Genomic DNA, 17,630 nt, shown 5'->3' with positions numbered 1-17,630 from the left:
TGTGCCTATTTTTTGATCAGCTGACCAGCTATCTGCCCAATCAGGTATCTAGGTGACACAGTTTATTGAGAGTATGGTATCTCTCATTGCATGGCACAGTGCACCTACCCTACACTGATTGCACCTGTACTTTGTCTGCCGGTGGCCCTTAGAGCATGCGCAATCAACGACAGCTCCCCATGGACACTATGACCACGTTTACCCCTGCCACCCCCATCCCCGTTGGGCAAAAGGTCGAAATGATCACTTGTTTGTGCTTCTTGAACACTCTCGCCTTGCACCATTGAGCTACAAAGATGTACCGGGAGAAGCCCGATTATTAGACGACCGTTCGTCATTTCCAAAAGGCAGATATTCCCTTTCAGAGTCAGGATCGGCGAATAACATATGCAACACATCCTCATGGTACAACTTTTTGTTAGCCATTTGGCAATTTTGCTCTGATATTTCCTCGAACACTTTGAATAGGAACCTGACGTAATTTTGGTCTAGAATCAAAGTACTACATGTCTGCCATCTAGTGGTAGGGAATACAAATAAGATATTACACCATATTAGGAACTACAGTCTATTTTATTAAGTATGACGTCTTGTCGCAATTTTGAAACTTTGGCGCTTAGAGGGTTAAGGTCTGCTTGGTCGCCAGGAGACCTCTTTTGGGTATACTAAAGCAAATGAATAACTGGTCAAACTTCCTCCACAGGGCAGCTCTGTGGACATAAGCATTCAGTACTCTGACTGGACAAACAAGATTAAGCTTCTCCTGGTCCGGGTCACTAAAGGGAGGAGGACAGTAAGCCTTCAGCACAAGGGGCCATGGAACAAAGGTAGGAACTTTAGGCACATACCCTAACCTAGGGTATAATAATGCCTTAGTGTAACCACTGTGTTTCTCCCCAGTGACTGACCACCCAGAGGAGCATGGTAAGCAGCTATGGCTGCCATGAACACCTTCAGGGTGGAGGGGGCTAATCCTGATGGGTCCCTCCTGTCAGACTTTTCCAAGGAGAGTCATTGAGAAGGGCAACCAGGTCGGTGAACCATACTCAGCCCGTCCAGAATGGGACTAATAGCAGCAGACGAACCCCGTCCCGGCGCGCTTTCTCTAGAACTCCCGGGAGCATAGCAGTCGGGGGAAATGTGTACAGATGCTGCCTCTACCATGCCTGTACCATAGCATCCAGTCCCAGAGAAGCTGGATGTGTGAGGGAGAAACAGAGTGGAGAATGTGAGGTCTTTCGAAACGTAAAGAGTCCACTTGGGCCTGGCCAAACACCCTCCAGATCTGCTCCACCACCTCACCTCCATTCTGTGGGCCTCCCTGAAGGCTGCTGTGCTCTGAAGTACTGAGGGAGGCAGGGTTGACAGACAAATCTCCTGAGGGCACTGATGAGAGGCGGGCACTGTATGATGAGGTGTACACCACTCTTCTCCAGAAGGGCCTGCCCTCAGAAGTCCAGTGCCACAAGCATCAGGACAAAGCCTTCTAGATGGTCCTCAGATCCATCTTCCGCCTTGAAGACTTCAATCAGGAACCCCATTCTGGATCCAGTTTTTGCGGGGAAGCATGTAAAATGACGCTCCGATTTGAGCATCACGATATGAGGATCTGGTAGATGACTGAGGCTGTTCCTGCCCAGAACCCCCAAGGACATAACAGCAGCGTGGAAGGAACCTCTGGAATGGCAATGCCTGCTTCCTGGCCTCCTGAAACCTGTCGACAACAGAATTAACTGTGTCACCAATCAGTCCAGTATGCACAAGCAGGGAGTCTAGCAGGAAGAACCTTTCCTTGTCCTTAATCTCAGAAAGGTTCAGCCACAGATGTCTCTCTGTAGTCAGCAAGGCTGCTGTAGACCGACCAATGGCTCTAGCAGTCTCTTTCGTAGCCCAGAGAGACAAGCCAACCTTCACCCACTTGCCCTCATCAAGGTTCTTGAGCACACCGCCATGATGTGCAGGCATAATGCCCATGACATCTCGCCATTCCATTGGACTAATTCCACACATGCTATAGAGCATGGGCACACAGAGGCATTCCCAAAGTGTCCCTACACAGCATGAGTTCCTGACAGGGAATTTTATTTGCAACATCAGGTGTGTTTAAATCACTTCGGAGAAAGATGGTGATCAGGGGCGGACTGGCCATCTGGCCGTTCTGGAGAAGTCCAGAACAGCCGTCGGCCTGGCTGATTCATCATCAAAGAAAAAGTGACAGCCGACAAAAGGGGCTCTAATGCAATATATTTTTGCTTATAAGAAACCGAAACTGCCGTAGACGGCCTGAAATGTCTTTTAGTACAGTTTTTAGACTCTGATTATCAATTTTAAAATATTTGAAATGTAAGTCACGTAAAGATTGCTTTCAGTTTAATACTATCTCCAGCCAGGAGAGGTTGCTAGTTTCCAGCCGCTCCCCATATTAATTTCAGTGTAGTAGGACGTGCACTCTAATGTAAACATTCACTAACATTAGCAAATTTTTAAATGAAAAACTGACCATGAAAACAGCATTTTCCAGTCAAGATGGTAAAGAGTTTATCTTTTTACCAGGTTCAAGGGGATACTTATATGTTTGGAGAGTGTTTGGAAATGTGCTATTTAAATCGCCATCACACCACTACACACAAACAACGTGGACCCCAGAGTTGCACTTGCCTCAATGGTAATTTCAAAGGTAAAATGCATTGTCAACAAAAGCATTTTGCCAAATGCATGACAGAAATGTTTGCACTTAACTATGTTCTTAGGGTTTCTGCGGGTCCTTAAAAAGTCTTAAATCGTTTAAATTTAAGGCTATGTAAACTCTTAGACGATACTAAGTCTTAAATATAAGAGGTGTTAAATTTGGGGACAGAAAGACAAGAATTGTAATATAGATTAGTATGTAGATTAAACTTGGAAGGCTATGATTTCACTGAATAAACTTGAGTGCTGCACATTTCAAAGTCAGGCGTGCTGCTTTGTACTGCGGTTACTGCGGAAACTGCTAGTACCGAAAGTGACCTGCTGGCAGAGAATGAATTTGCTTTTTCAATAAGCCCGTCTGCTATTTTTGCTACATATTTTTAAATGTGAACCAGTTGATCGACAAAAAGCTAATGCATTATAAAAATCTGAACAATTAAGGCACTAAGATATATTTATGTAATTTAATATAATAATTGACTAATAATAGCCTAATTGTTTAAATTAATATAATAATTGATACTTTTGACTCTTCCCTTTTCTTAAAAATTGTATAAAGGCTGAAATGTGAAGTGCAGGTCTTAAAAGGTCTTTAAAGCTCTTAAATTTTATTTTCAAAATCCTGCAGTTACCCGGTTATTTTATGGTACCCTTTGGAATAACTATTTATTTATTTATTTTTAATAAGCCCTTTTTAACTGTCCTCTTATGTTGTTTTGAGAAAGTTCTGTAATAAAAAATAGGAGCTCTCTACATTTGTTTGTTGTAAATTTACAGACAATGCAATTGAGATGTTTATTTGTTGGGGTGATATTGCTGTCAACTGACAACAAAGTTCTCCTTCTGAATTAACTTAACTGCATAAGTTTTATAGTTAATAAAATCGTTAAAAACTAATTACATTAATTATACCTTAATTTCCTTCAGTAAAAGGGAAATTGAGTAAGATAATGTAAAAGGTGTGTGAACGTGGATTAGTAATCTGGCCACTTGGTATAAAGGAGAAAAAATGCTGGCCCTCGTCACTATCATAGTTGTCCATCCCTGCTATAGAGCATATAGCCTATGAGCACTATATTAAAATCCCAGGACACCCCAGTCCGAATGTTTACTGCTATTTATTACTTCATACTTACATAAAGAGACAGCAGCGATTCTACAATGATAGGCCTATTGAGTTAGAAAATAGAGTAAATGAAATTGCCTATAAGGAGATAAGTCTGATTAACATGACACACACACACACACACAGAGAGAGAGAGAGAGAGAGAGAGAGAGAGAGAGAGAGAGAGATATGAATACTCAAATGGAAGAATTCTGTTGTTTCAGGTTTCTAGATTCTAGGTTTATGCTTATAATTGTCATATGTTACATTTTGCATTCTCTTTTTTAGATTTCAAGTATTTTGGTTCATACAATAATACATTTATTTCAATCCCATACTGAGAAAAAAAAAACCCACATAGTTTGTAATGGTTTTACTGGTTATAATGAAATTGTATTGGTTTTAATGGAAACTGTAATGGTGCCTGTTGGTCTCTACTGTTAATTGGTCGCATTCTGTTGGTGGCTTTTGTTAAAACCATTAAATCCTAATGTAATATGTCCCAAAAAAAAAAAAAACACGACATGATACCATTATTTAATGGTTTTAATGGTTAAAAGTTGATGTTTGTAATGGTATTTGTAGTGGAAATCTTTAGAATTTCTGTAATGGTTTCTATTCTTTTTGTCAGCAGGGTCACCATGGGTTTTGTGATGTTATTTGCCATAATTGCGACAGAGTTGCTGTAATATTGTGAGACAGTAGCGACTGTTTTTAGTTTTGGTGGGCCTATTTGGAAGAAAATCCAGGGCCATTTTTCACTCCCAGTCTGTCCCTGATTGTGATGTGCCCTTTTTACAAAAAATACAGCAAGAGTTTTTAACTACAATACAATACCATTGTATTTTGTACATGAAATGTCGATAGCTTTATTGTAAATAATATATACATATATATATATATATATATATATATATAACATTTTAACAAATTTACCATCAATACAGATGCTGAATCCATTGTGTCCACCAGGTGTTATCATTGACAGTCCCTCAATTCAGAGAGTGGAGGCTCAAAGAATCCCTTGTGCTGTGGTGGTGCTCGTGCATTCACCTCGTAAATACACCATTTCTGACATGACTTGGATGCACCAATGTTCCCCTCATTGTTTTTTATGTGGTGCAGGATTACTTCTGGAGTTGCTTCTGACAGTAAATGTTCATCAAGAAATCATAACAACAGTGATATTATCAGTAACTGGCCAGTTATTTTGCATTTTTGTCCTCTGTCAATGAAAATTGTTCCAAAAAGAGGCTAAAACATCAAGTTTTGCACATGCCGCTAAGCAATGGACAGACTGAAAGCCAATGTGGAATATTATTTGAATCGAACTCAAAGTAGCCATCTGCTTCAAGCTTCTCTCTGGGTTTTACATCTTCCACTGTTAAAGAAACCCCATTTCGAATGATTTCCAAAAACCTGATTTTTGCTAAAGGCTAAAAATGTCGCTTACATACTCTCGTCTGGAACAGATGAGCGTGATACAAACAGTTAAATGTACCAATGCATTTAAATATCAGTCTTTTAGAAGCTCTTGGAATTAACTGTTGTATAAAACTGATGGTAATTTAGAAACAAAAATACATTTCAATTATATTGACCACTCTGAATGATAAGTTAAGGTAAGATCTTTGCCTCTCTATAACACAAATACGTATGTAGTCTGGGTCTTTCTCACCATATTATAATTTGGCAGGAGAGCCCAACTGAGCCACTGAAGCCCACTTCTCACTGGCCCACAGGTTCCTTGTAGCCATTTAAAGGAGGCTAATTGAAAACACTCTTCTGTGTGAACAGATGACACACACACACACACACACACATGTACACACAGCAAGCTCCTCAGAGCCATTTAAAAGGAGTGTAATTGAAAACACTGGTCTGTGTGAACGGATGTGGGCATGGATCCAGGACGTATTCCTGAAATTCTTTCACTGGAGACAGAACCAGATGAGCCTAGAACTGAAACCAGATGGCTATGGAAGAAGAGGGACATTTTAGTGTAAGGAACAGGCCAGGTAAAAGTTGTTCATACACTTGCTTTGCTCCCGGAGAGTCACAGCTGTATTGGAATGTTGTCCTGTAGAGAAACTTGTCCATATGAACATATTGGCGATAGATACCCGAAAGATATTTCACCAAGAAATGACACTGAGTACATCTAGTTTCCTCATTTGGACAAAAGCCAGTTTAATAAAAATGAAAACAAATGACAGGCCATCATATTCACATAGAATTTACATTCCATAAATACCATAGTGTTGTGATAATTTTAATAGCACACATCCTTTCCATTTCATGAGACTAAATACTGATTTTCTCGAAGTATAAATGTTGGCAACTGGCTACATTTTTACTCATTAAATTAATATTGAAATGTTCCATCTTATAACATCTTATACCAGTGTTGTCTGATTCATGAAAATATGAGTCTTATTGGTCCTGTTTAGTGTATCTAATTTGAATGAATCTGAAAAATCCTTCACTGGAAAAATTCGCTCAGGGGTACGTTTCCCAAAAGCAACATTAGGCAACTATAGTTGAAAGTTCAGTTTAACTCTATTGGTAATGATAAAGTCTATTGGTTGCTTTTAGGAAATGCACCCCAGAATGCTTAAATAACATCTGACCAACTAGTGGAGTGTAAAATTTTAGTGACAACTTATCAGTGGGTAAAAATTATAAACCTACTCTGACATACCAAGCTCAGACATTTAATATGTTGTATTGTAAGACCCGATTTGGATGGGACTCATTTTTATTGAGGAGGGCAGGGAAATGTTAAGGAAATTCATCATTCACAGACAAATTTTGGTTCTCTTCGTAAAATTAAATAAATAAGATCTAAATGACGGAAATGTTTTAGAATGCCTACTATAATAGCAGCGGCAGATAAGAATCTAAATATCATATGTATGGTTAGGTTATCACATAAGTAAAATTTCAGTTGATTTGAAATTGATATTTTGCCATTTATTTCTATTTTGATGTTGATGAATAATTTGTTGTTGACTTTAATAGATTTTTTTTTTTTTTTTTTTTTTTTTATGAGAATGTTGTTCTGTGTTAAACCAGGATAAGCATAAACTCTAATTTGAATAAATTAACTGTTAACTGTATGGAATGTGAAAACACAGAGAACTCCCATTGTTTCTGTTGGATGCTGCTCAACCAATCACTTTTAAGGACTGTAACTAACCGTTGTATATATTATATTATATTATATTATATTATATTATATTATATTATATTATATTATATTATATTATATTATATTATATTAGATTAGATTAGATTATTATAGCAGTGCATTACAATACTAAATGCAATAATGATGTTATTAATGAACGTTAATAGCCAGTCACCAGACTTACTGGTAATTTCAAGGATATTAACACCACAATATGAAATAAAAGATGTAGAGATATACTTGCAGAAGTTGAGAGTTGTACCAAGTTTGCTTAGTAACTAAGCAACTGCACTTTTATTTTGTAACAGCTGATTTGATAATGTATGTTTTCTCTCTCTCTCTCAGACTAAACTTCCCATGAGAGCATTTTACACAGATGGAAAGCAAACTAATGTCCCATTATGTACATATCTTTAAAACATCAGCTAGCCTGATGGTTACAATCTCAGAGGAGAATAAGCCTTTCCATGGGGAGCTGGAGACAAGCTAAAGATTTAGGAGAAACAAAGACACACACGCACTTGATCGTATTCTAGGAATGGGGAGAGGTAGTTGTGTGTACAGTGAAACCATTATTCTTAGAATATATTTAGTCATGAATGTGTTTGAAATTTGAATTAAAGTGATTATTTCCAGCCTGTAACTGATTATCTAAATTGGTGATTCCCATTTAATTGATTCAATGTCCCAAATCATTGATTGCCCATTTGCAGGTTGCAGGGATTATCTGGATTTTGGAATTGGTTTTATAAAACTAATATAAAATAAATGTAAATTAATGAAATAATAAATGTATAAATAAATTTATTTTAAAAAGAAAACTTTTTTCTTTTTCTTTTCTTAAGTAATTTTTGTTGAAATTACTGTTTTGCCTACAAAAAAAAAAAAAAACTTTTATATAAGAAAGGTCTAGATGCATCACAGCAACCGAGCCATAAAATAAAGATTTAGCCTTTTTAGTACAAATGTCAGTCTGGCTCTGTAATAGAAACGCAAGGGCCTCAAACTAAATTTGTCAAGGGGATTTGATTCCTTCTCAGTACACAGGTCTAAACAACACTGACATTTCCGCTAGGAGGGCAAGACATGCTCCTACAGTATGTGGCTCTTGCATTACCGCAATGTGGGGAAGATGTTCATCTGGGGTTCAGATGTGAACACACATGTCCAAATGTCAACCTTGACTCTCCCCTGTAGATTAGGGGAATTTCTGTGACTTTACTGTACATATTAGGTGAAATTTCCTAATTTAGTTACAAAAGTTGATCTACAAAGCCAGGAGAATGGGTTCTGCACATAATGAAAATCAGATAGTATTGGAGATATTTTAGTGCTGTTCTGGTAGCCGCAACATAGACTCATTGAAAAATTGTGGCAAAAACTCCAGTCCACCAAAAACATAACTATATTGACAAGTAACTGCAGTTTCCATCTACAATGAACATGAGTGTTAGTAAAACACCAATTTTTCTTCCCTTTCACACAAATTATGGTTAGGGGTAGATTATTGATTAATAAAGATAATTTCTACTGTTGCATGTACAATAGTATTTCATGACCTCAAAACAGTGCATGATTTGTTAACAAATAAATTTTTTAAGTTTGCATCACATAATCAACTCAAATAAAGATTTTCTGACTCTGTAAACTTGCTCAGTACCTAATACAGCATGGCACTTGTGTTATGAAATGTCCTGTGAAATACGATAAAACACTTAAAAAACTTGTAGAATCAAGCTAAAATACCATGGTTGCTTAAGCAAATTTGTTTTTATGTCCTGTTTCTATTTGTTTATGTTATTTTCAAAAATGATAAAGCATTAATACTTTAGCTCCACGTACTGGACTTTTAATTTCCCAACTGCCGCGAATATGTACATTACTTTACAAAACATTGGCACATTCATGTTTATCTGTTTTGGGGGACATTAAATGCATTAAAGGCTCAAGACATATGTTAACATACTATTATTTTGCATAAATGTCACACGTTTTTCCACTGAGGGTTGCAACAGTAATTTTTAAAGGCAATTTAAAAGGCTCTTTGAATGACAAAAACGCAGCTGCTCTGACCATTTCATGCGCTCTCTGCTAAATGCTGTGAAACCAGTGCAGTAGGTGGACGTGATACAGTGCAGAGCTCTGAAACTCTTTCACCATGGATCCTGTTTAATAAAACCAAGTTATTGCCTCTAGAGCGCTGGTAAAACTCTTTATAAGAGGATCATGGCATGCACAGAACCGCTACGCTCTCATGGCTAATTCCAGTGATATCCTTATGAGTACTGCAGGGGGTCCATGAAGAAGATTTACTGTATAAAGCTTTGACTTTTCTTAGATGTTCATTATATTTCTAACACTCTGATGATCTGTGAAGCATAATGAAATGAATCTGTGTTAATATAACTTTATGTATCTATAATGTAACTATAACTGTGACTCTGAGTGAAGAGTCTATAGCAGTGGTTTTCAACCATATTCCTGGAGGACCCCCAACACTGCACATTTTGCATGTCTCCTTTGTCTGACACACCCATTTCAAGTCTGTGAATCTCTACTAATGAGCAGGTGACCTGAATCAGGTGTGTTTGATTAAGGAGACATGCAAAATGTGCAGTGTTGAGGGTCCGCCAGGACTGTGGTTGAGAAGCACTGGTCTACAGAACACAGACAACGTCTTTCCAAATTAAAGAAAATGTTATGACATCCCACACTCATTTGTCTATTGAGACTTTCTCCTAGTCTTTACACTAGGAAACATTCAGCTCTGGAGTAACCAAAAGGGTACAAAAAAGCTAAAAGCCCTGTGAGGTAAAAAGCCATTTTGAAAATTTCCCTTAGAATTTTCCTCAGAAACAGTGATCCTTTTTTGCACATTTTTTATGAATGGAAAGTTACAAATAGGAATCATTTGTAATACTAAAACATATTTACTGTCACTTTAAGATATCTTTGCTGTATAAAAGTATTGATTTTGTTCAAATAAAATCTTACTGACCCTTTTTGAATGATAATGTATCTAAGCACACAGTGACCAAAAGGCCGACCAAAACACTGTTGGGTTGCCGAAGGAGGAAAATGTACAATATGTACTGCAACATAGTTTTCTATAACTGGGAAGTAATACATTTGTCATAAGGAACAGAGTGTGCAAAGTAGTACCTAGTTCTAATCACAAAGGAAATTAATTTGTGAAATTTGCCTGTATTGGCATTGCAGCTCCAGGATGTACTCTGTGATATACTCCAAACAGAAAAATTACTCAATATAAAATGAAATGCCAAAAATGAAAAAACAAAAATAACAAAAAATGATTTAACAAAAAAAAGATAAAAAAAAGAACAACAACAACAACATTTGTTATGCCATTTGCTGAAGTGGTTGTTTTGAATAAGTGTGTTATTAAAAAAAAAAATCAAACAATAACTTGCAATATCAAAAGTATTTGCATACGGTAACAAAATGTGCTTTATTTGCCCTACATCAACACTGCATCAATATGGAAACCAGAAGGCATTTTGCCCTACTCTAGGGGTCCCTTTAATTGCCTTTGCATTTACATTTAGTGGTCGGTAAGATTTTTTTAATCTTTTATAAGAAGCCTCTTATCATCATCACCACATCAATAATATTAAAAAAAAAAACAAAAAAACCAATAATATAAAAAAATATTATTACAATTTAAAATAACTTTAGTCTATTTGAATATATTTTAGAATGTAATTTATTCCTGTGATCAAAGCTGAATTTTCAGCATCATTACTCCAGTCTTCATTGTCACATGATCCTTCAGAAATCAATCTAATATGCTGATTTGATGATCAAGAAACATTTCCAGTTATTATCAGTGTTGAAAACAGTGCTGCTCGATATGCACTTTCTTTAGAATTCTTTGATAGAAAGTTCAAAAGAACAGGATTTATTTGAAATAGAAATCTTTTGTTACATGTCTTTACACTGCCACTTCTGATCAGTTTAATGCAACCTTGCTGAAAACAAATCTGAAGACATTTTCCACAGGCAGGGTCTTTAACCCTGTTGTACCCTGCATATGTTCTGCTGAAGGTTCCTTCAGATGATCTGTCCAGACTGTCTCTGTAAAGAACAAAGGACATCTGTGTGTTCTCAGTCTCAACCTGACAACCTGTCAGACTCCATGTTGTATGTTGGACTGCTTCTTTTGTCAGTGACGGGGATATGCGTCATGGCTGTGCGTCAAGCTCACCTCCCACGATGTTTAATGTTGAACCCAGAAATCAGGAAAGGTCACTTTGCTCCTACTAAAACATAAAAAAGCTTTGCCGTTAGGTCATACAGTGCACCATAGAGCTTTAGAAGTAAGCAGAACACAAACAGATCAAAGCTGTGGCTGCTCAGCTTCTGTGAAATGCCTATGGTTCAGAAACAGCTGGTGATATCCCTTTTCTCTTATTCATTAACTTGATTAGTCATAAAGCGATTACCCGAAATATTGGCAAACTCATCAGGCCTAGTGGATCAGATTAGTTCTGGCACTTGTATGAGTGGTTTCCTCCATGATTGAGATAATGCTGGGTTAATACGTTTAGGATGTGATTTCTGTTAGGGGTTAACACTGGTTCACCGCCTCAGACGTGCTACAGGAGAGTCAGAGATGCCTTCTTTACATGCAAGTGCATTCAGAGAGTCACGTATGTAAGATCCAGTTGAATTTAACTTCCTCCATCAGCCATATTTGAACGGGGCTGGTTTTCTAAACAACACTTGTGTTACAAATCTTTGTGCTTATTACAGAGGTGGGAGCATGTGTTTTCTACATGTGGGTGTTACAGAAGGTCATGTGCTGAAGCAATAATATTGACAATATCGGCAATCACAGATATTCACATTAACATCACAGAATTAGATTTCTCAGAGAGCCATTGAGTTTGCCAAAAAAAAAAAAAAAAAAAAAAGATTTTGATCTAGATTTGTTTCAGAGGTTGTGATGCAAGCTCATCTGGTAGCTTGTTTCCGCCACAGAATAAAAAGATAATCAAAAAGGTAATTGCAATTATTTTTAATCTCATAATTCTGAATTTTTCAATGCCATAAAGACAGTTTAGATGGCTTGCCAGGTATATTTCAGTTTACTGGATTTTAAGCACCATGAAGACTTCTGCTGGTGTTGATCCACATAGTATCTTAAATTCCATGGCTAATCTGCTCTGGCGCAGATTAAGAGATCTCAAACCAAAACTGGACCATTCAGTCCTGAGCAAAGTGACAAATCTCTGATGAAATAAAGTCACTCTTTCAGTTTCTCTTGCACCAAATTCACAGTCACTACATAGCAAAAAATTGTCTTTACAACTGTTTACTTTTAGTTGTCGTCTTTCTTGGACTTTTTTTCTTGATTTGTACATTTCAGTTCTTCATATTTTTTTTTAATTTTCAGCAGAAGACAGAAGTGAATCATACGAACTCTCAGTGAATCTCAGTTTCTAGGCATGTGTTTGGCAGTTCACTGTCAGACTATATGAATATTTTTAAATAATAAGTTCCTATTATATTCATATAATCACTTATTATTATAATAAGTTCCCATTATAGTTTAGGTAATTTGGCATCTGCCATTTTCTGATTTATCATTCATGTACCAATGCATTCTCACTTAAGACTTAATTTTCATGAATCTGTCATGATGACATTGAACACTGCAATGCTTTCATGGAAATAAGGAAGAAAAAGTCGCCATTATAAGGCAGTACATGAATATATCTCCGTCATAAATGAGCCAACCTCTTTGCCAGGCCAAAAATGCAATGATATGCTTCAGCACACTGTAATATACTTACACTAAATGATTCATGCAGCCCTTGTTTTATGGAAATATATAGACTATTAAACCTCCATTCGCACATTCTCAACCTGCTTCTTACTTTATTGACCTAAAAGTCAACGCTGAAGATTTAATGCACTTGGCTTCCACTGGATTGTGTCTTTTTTGGGGCCAACGTTCCTATAGACGTCTGCTGGAAAACCCAAAGGCATGAAGTTAAAAGAAGATTTGGGGATATACACTGTATTGCTGCTCTTCTGCAACATTTGGCAAGCAAACTGTCCTTTAAAAGCTTACAAAATTGGAGTTTCACTAAATTGATGAGCCACAAAAGGATGCTAAAATAAGAAAAAAGTGTTACTCTTCAAAGTCTATGCAACCTCTCATCCAGCTTTAATGCAGGCTAACTGAGCATCATCCTTTACCTGTAGGTTATGCACATTCCACAAAGACCCTCTAGTGGACAGTCAAGGAACAGTAGGAAACAAATATAGGCTCATTCTTAGATCTGAGCTGATGATACAACACACTTTAATTAACTAAATTAACTAATTAGGAGTACTTAAGTCAGTGCAGTTGGTTTGTTACAATAATAAAAACCAATAGGTTTGAATGCCTACTTGGAATGATGAACTTCAGCTATAAATATTTAGAAAAAAAAAGACCAAAATGACATTTATGTGTGTTGTTTTTAAATTAGTCTTTGCAAATGAATGAATGAATGATTAAAGCAAACAAAAATGAGCCTTCTTTAATGCATATATATATATATATATTTAATATATATACACACACACTCATTTACATATACATTCATGTGCAAACTTTTTTACTCATTATTATTCATTATTCATATTATAATTTCTTCACTTCAATGCCATTATTTACATAATTGTTACTCAGCCAACCTGAAGAAATTTATTATTTTTAAGGGTCAGATCAGTTTCACAGCTGCACATTTACAGTAGATCTGATTTGGCTCCTGATGTGCATTCCATCTTTCCAAACATCATTTTAATAGTTTTTCTGTATAGTATAGTATAGTATAGTATAGTATAGTATAGTATAGTATAGTATACAGTAGTCTTTACTATTTGCTGATACTGTTATCCTACATAAATCTGTTTATGTTCAACCATTTATTAAGCACAAACCAGAGCTTGTAATTCATGAACAACATACAGGCCTCATGATGCCATATGAGCAAGTGCAGAGTTGCAGCTGACCTCTTGGCAGAAAGGACAGGATGCAAATGGAGAGTAATCTTAGAATCAGTTAAACTGCTTTCATGCAAAGCAATGCAAATATGCCACGTGTGGTATCAGGCCAAAGCAGAATGCCCACTTTTGGTTGCCATCATGCCCCGTCTTTGAACCCTTGCCCAGCATACACACATATCCAACCCCTCTTTTCCCCCCTCACTCCTCCTTTCTCTTTCCCACACACACACTCCTAAGAGCTGAGCGCAGTAGATTAGTGACTTCACGATGACGAAAGGTTTACAATTCCTCATGTCCAACATCCAGATGTTTCTATTTCTCATAGTAACACGTCCCTGATTAACCACTCATAGGAGGAGACTTCATTTGCCTGATATATCACGATTCCCAAGGGTTGCATTCATTTGTGGTGCAAGACCACCTGAATTTGACTTACCTCTGTGACTAGCCAAGGATGAATTCAGTCCATATGTGAGCACAGCTGTTGAATCTTTAGCCCTTTTCTGGGTACTCCCTCATATGAATGAAAAGGTACAATCTGGCCTAGATGTTTTACTTTTTTTTTCTTTTTTTTCAAAATAAGTGACATGATGTAAAGCATTACAACCATGACAAAAGTCAGTTGATGGTTGAAGATGCCAAAGCTAAGCTGGGACAAAGGGCATAAGAAACACATTGCTACACACCATTTATCCTTGTCTTTCTATGGGATGCCTATGGTCTAAAAAAATCAGGACAAGAACCCAAAAAGTGGAGAATAGTTTTGAGAATCACACTCCTCATAATGCTCAGAATATGTGGATGCTTATGAGAACATCCAAAAAGTGCTCTCAAAGGTAAAAATATATCAAAAATATTATTTTTTTTATTTTTTCTCATATTGTTGAATGTGCCCCCAAGGAGCCATTTTAATGATAATAATAATTCTGATAACTTTCCCAGAACAGCTGGAATGAAATCTTTGCCACAATCTAAACACTGCGTGAGTCACTCTTGCAGAAAATTAGATTTTATAATACCATTTTCTTCTTTTCTTTTTTTTTCTTTTTTTTTTTTTTGCTGGAGTGAATTTGGTCTTTCATTTGCACAGAATGATAATCTTAGTAAAAGTCAGAATGCACTCAAGAAATATGGTTGCATTTAGTATGAGAGTGGTCAAAATAAATCACACCATTATATAAAAGGGCTCCCTGTGACAAAAGGTTTTGAAACGGTCTGAAAAGCAACTCTTGGAACTCTGTGAACTTGTTTCTGAATGCATTCTAGATGCATTGTTTGTATTAAAATGTTTGCAATTACATATTGATAGCTTGCTATTACACCTGCATCATTACGCAAACTCTGGATAACATGTAAGGTTGCCCAAAAACAGGATCTTTCAGAACTACAGGTCCTTCATATGAGAACGGCAAATACTAATGTAATCTAGAAGTCATTTCCTTTTGCTTTGGCAGGTCTAGTGCACACATGCAGTGAGGCATTGATTGACTGGAGTGATGTGTGACTGAACTGGCACCCCTGTTATCATACTCCATCCTGTTTGTCGTAATGCTTTCTTCACCTTGGTGATAACATAAAATTCTATTGAACAAAATTATGTAATGAATTCTAACGTTCTGTAGTTGCTCAGTTACTAACAGCCTGGCACAGTCACAGTTTGGCATCATACTGGCGTCTATTGGCCAAAGCTTATAAAGACACGTATAAGTTGCTGAGAGAATATTAAGAATTAACCTTCCTGCAGTAGCAGGCACAAGATCTACTTGATTTTATGCTGTGTGTGTTTTTGTGAAGCTATCAATATTACTGACAAATGAAGCAGGTCACTAGAAGTTGAGAAGAGCAATATATTAGTTTCAGTTTAAGTGTAAAGTTACTGCAGTAAATAAAGTTAAAGACCTACCATAAAAATGTCTACAAATCAAACCCCTGAACGCTTAAGGTTTTAAAAACATAATTTAAAAAGCTTTTTTCAGATATTAAAGTGAAAAGAAGCTTGGGAGGAATCCTACCAATTTAATGGAATCTGTAAAGAGTGAAAGTCTAATACTAGAACCTAACTATTTCTTAAAATTAGTGAACCTCAGGTCTCAGAGCTATTCTTTAGGTCTACATCTAAATGCCCTTAATGAAAAGAGGTTGACCTTTCCACTCCACTTTTCAACCCCTATTGTATTTTTACCATGAAACTGCTAAATGTGTGAGGAGTTCATTCCCTAACAGTCTTGAAGTCCCTAACAGGGTTTAACTTGTGTTATAGCAAGGTTTAATTATGTATAATCACTTGGGAAACAAATGTTTAAAGAAATGTTCTTTAGATGAGCTCTTCTAAATGCGGAATATATTAAAACCACTGGTGCATTTTGAATAGGTACACTGCAATGATGTGATTTGACCCATTATGCTGCTTTCACTGTCCTAATGTTGAACCGTTCCACAAAGGCAAAATAGTAGATAAGACCTTCTGACTCATCTGATGGCATTGCAGAGGATGTGGTGACCTGTAAGTAGGGGGTTGGAGGCACAAATCCATTAATGACTCACAATCCATTGATGGTGTTTTCACTTGGAAACACCTGCTGAATGTACACCACTCACAGATGGGGAAAGTGTTCAGATGTTGCACATTATGTTACCCAGGAAATTAAGAATGTTTTTTTGAGGGCTGATGAAATAACTGGTGATGGTACATAAAAAAAAAAGAGTTGACCTCAGGACTTTGTCACAAGAAAAGTCAGCAAAAGTGGGGTTTGGTGTAGTTAAGTATGAATTTTACATTTTATTGTGTTATGTTTGGGTTAAAGGAAATTTGAAATGTCAATACACTTAATAGAAAATCAGGTATATATTTTTTTTATTATTATTTTAACCAAAAAATAAATAATAATAATAATAATAATATTTGAAATGTGTTCTCAAGACAAGGCTGTTTTTATAATGTCATGTTGTAATTGTAAACAGTTGTAAAAATCAGCTGTTTTGTGTTTCATATTTTTGCTGTTAAGTGCTGAAAAGCCTGAACAGGGTGTTTAATGACAGACTCCCTATGTGACAACTTACCCCATATAGGGTCATGCTGGACACAAAGGGTCTTCATTTGCTAAATAAACATTACCTGGACAATATTAATGAAAACTTTTTATTTAGCAAGAAAACAAGTTATGTGCCTATACATAAATTCACAAATAAGCCTTCTCTGGGAAATATTAATTGGAGTAAAAAGTGTGACAACTAGCCCCAGCCTCAGTAGCAACAAGACACTAATTTATTGACCGTCCCATTAGGAATTAAAGGGTGTTCAGAATAAAATACTGCTCTCTTCCTTTCTTCAAGGCTAAAAGTGAGCAGATGTCTCACTTAAACAGGACTGTGCTGATTGGGCGATTATTCACGAATGGAGTTCAGTGTCACATTACGCGTGCGCTTCTGCACGTGCGCCCTGGGCGAGCTCTAGTCAACACAGTGATGCTTTCCATGCGTTACATGATTTGTGTCAATAACTGCGTTTATCTGTCAGCTAGAGACGATTCCGCCTGCTTCACCAACAATAGCGGCATTATTGCAGAGGGTCCGTCAAAATGCCAAAGCGATAAAAATGCGAGTCATTTGAATAACTTCAAATGTTAT

This window comes from Cyprinus carpio, chromosome A8, assembly GCF_018340385.1.
Source record: "Cyprinus carpio isolate SPL01 chromosome A8, ASM1834038v1, whole genome shotgun sequence".
Classification (NCBI taxonomy): Eukaryota; Metazoa; Chordata; class Actinopteri; order Cypriniformes; family Cyprinidae; genus Cyprinus; species Cyprinus carpio.
The sequence above is the reverse complement of the archived record's forward strand: the minus strand, read 5'-3'. Positions refer to the sequence as shown.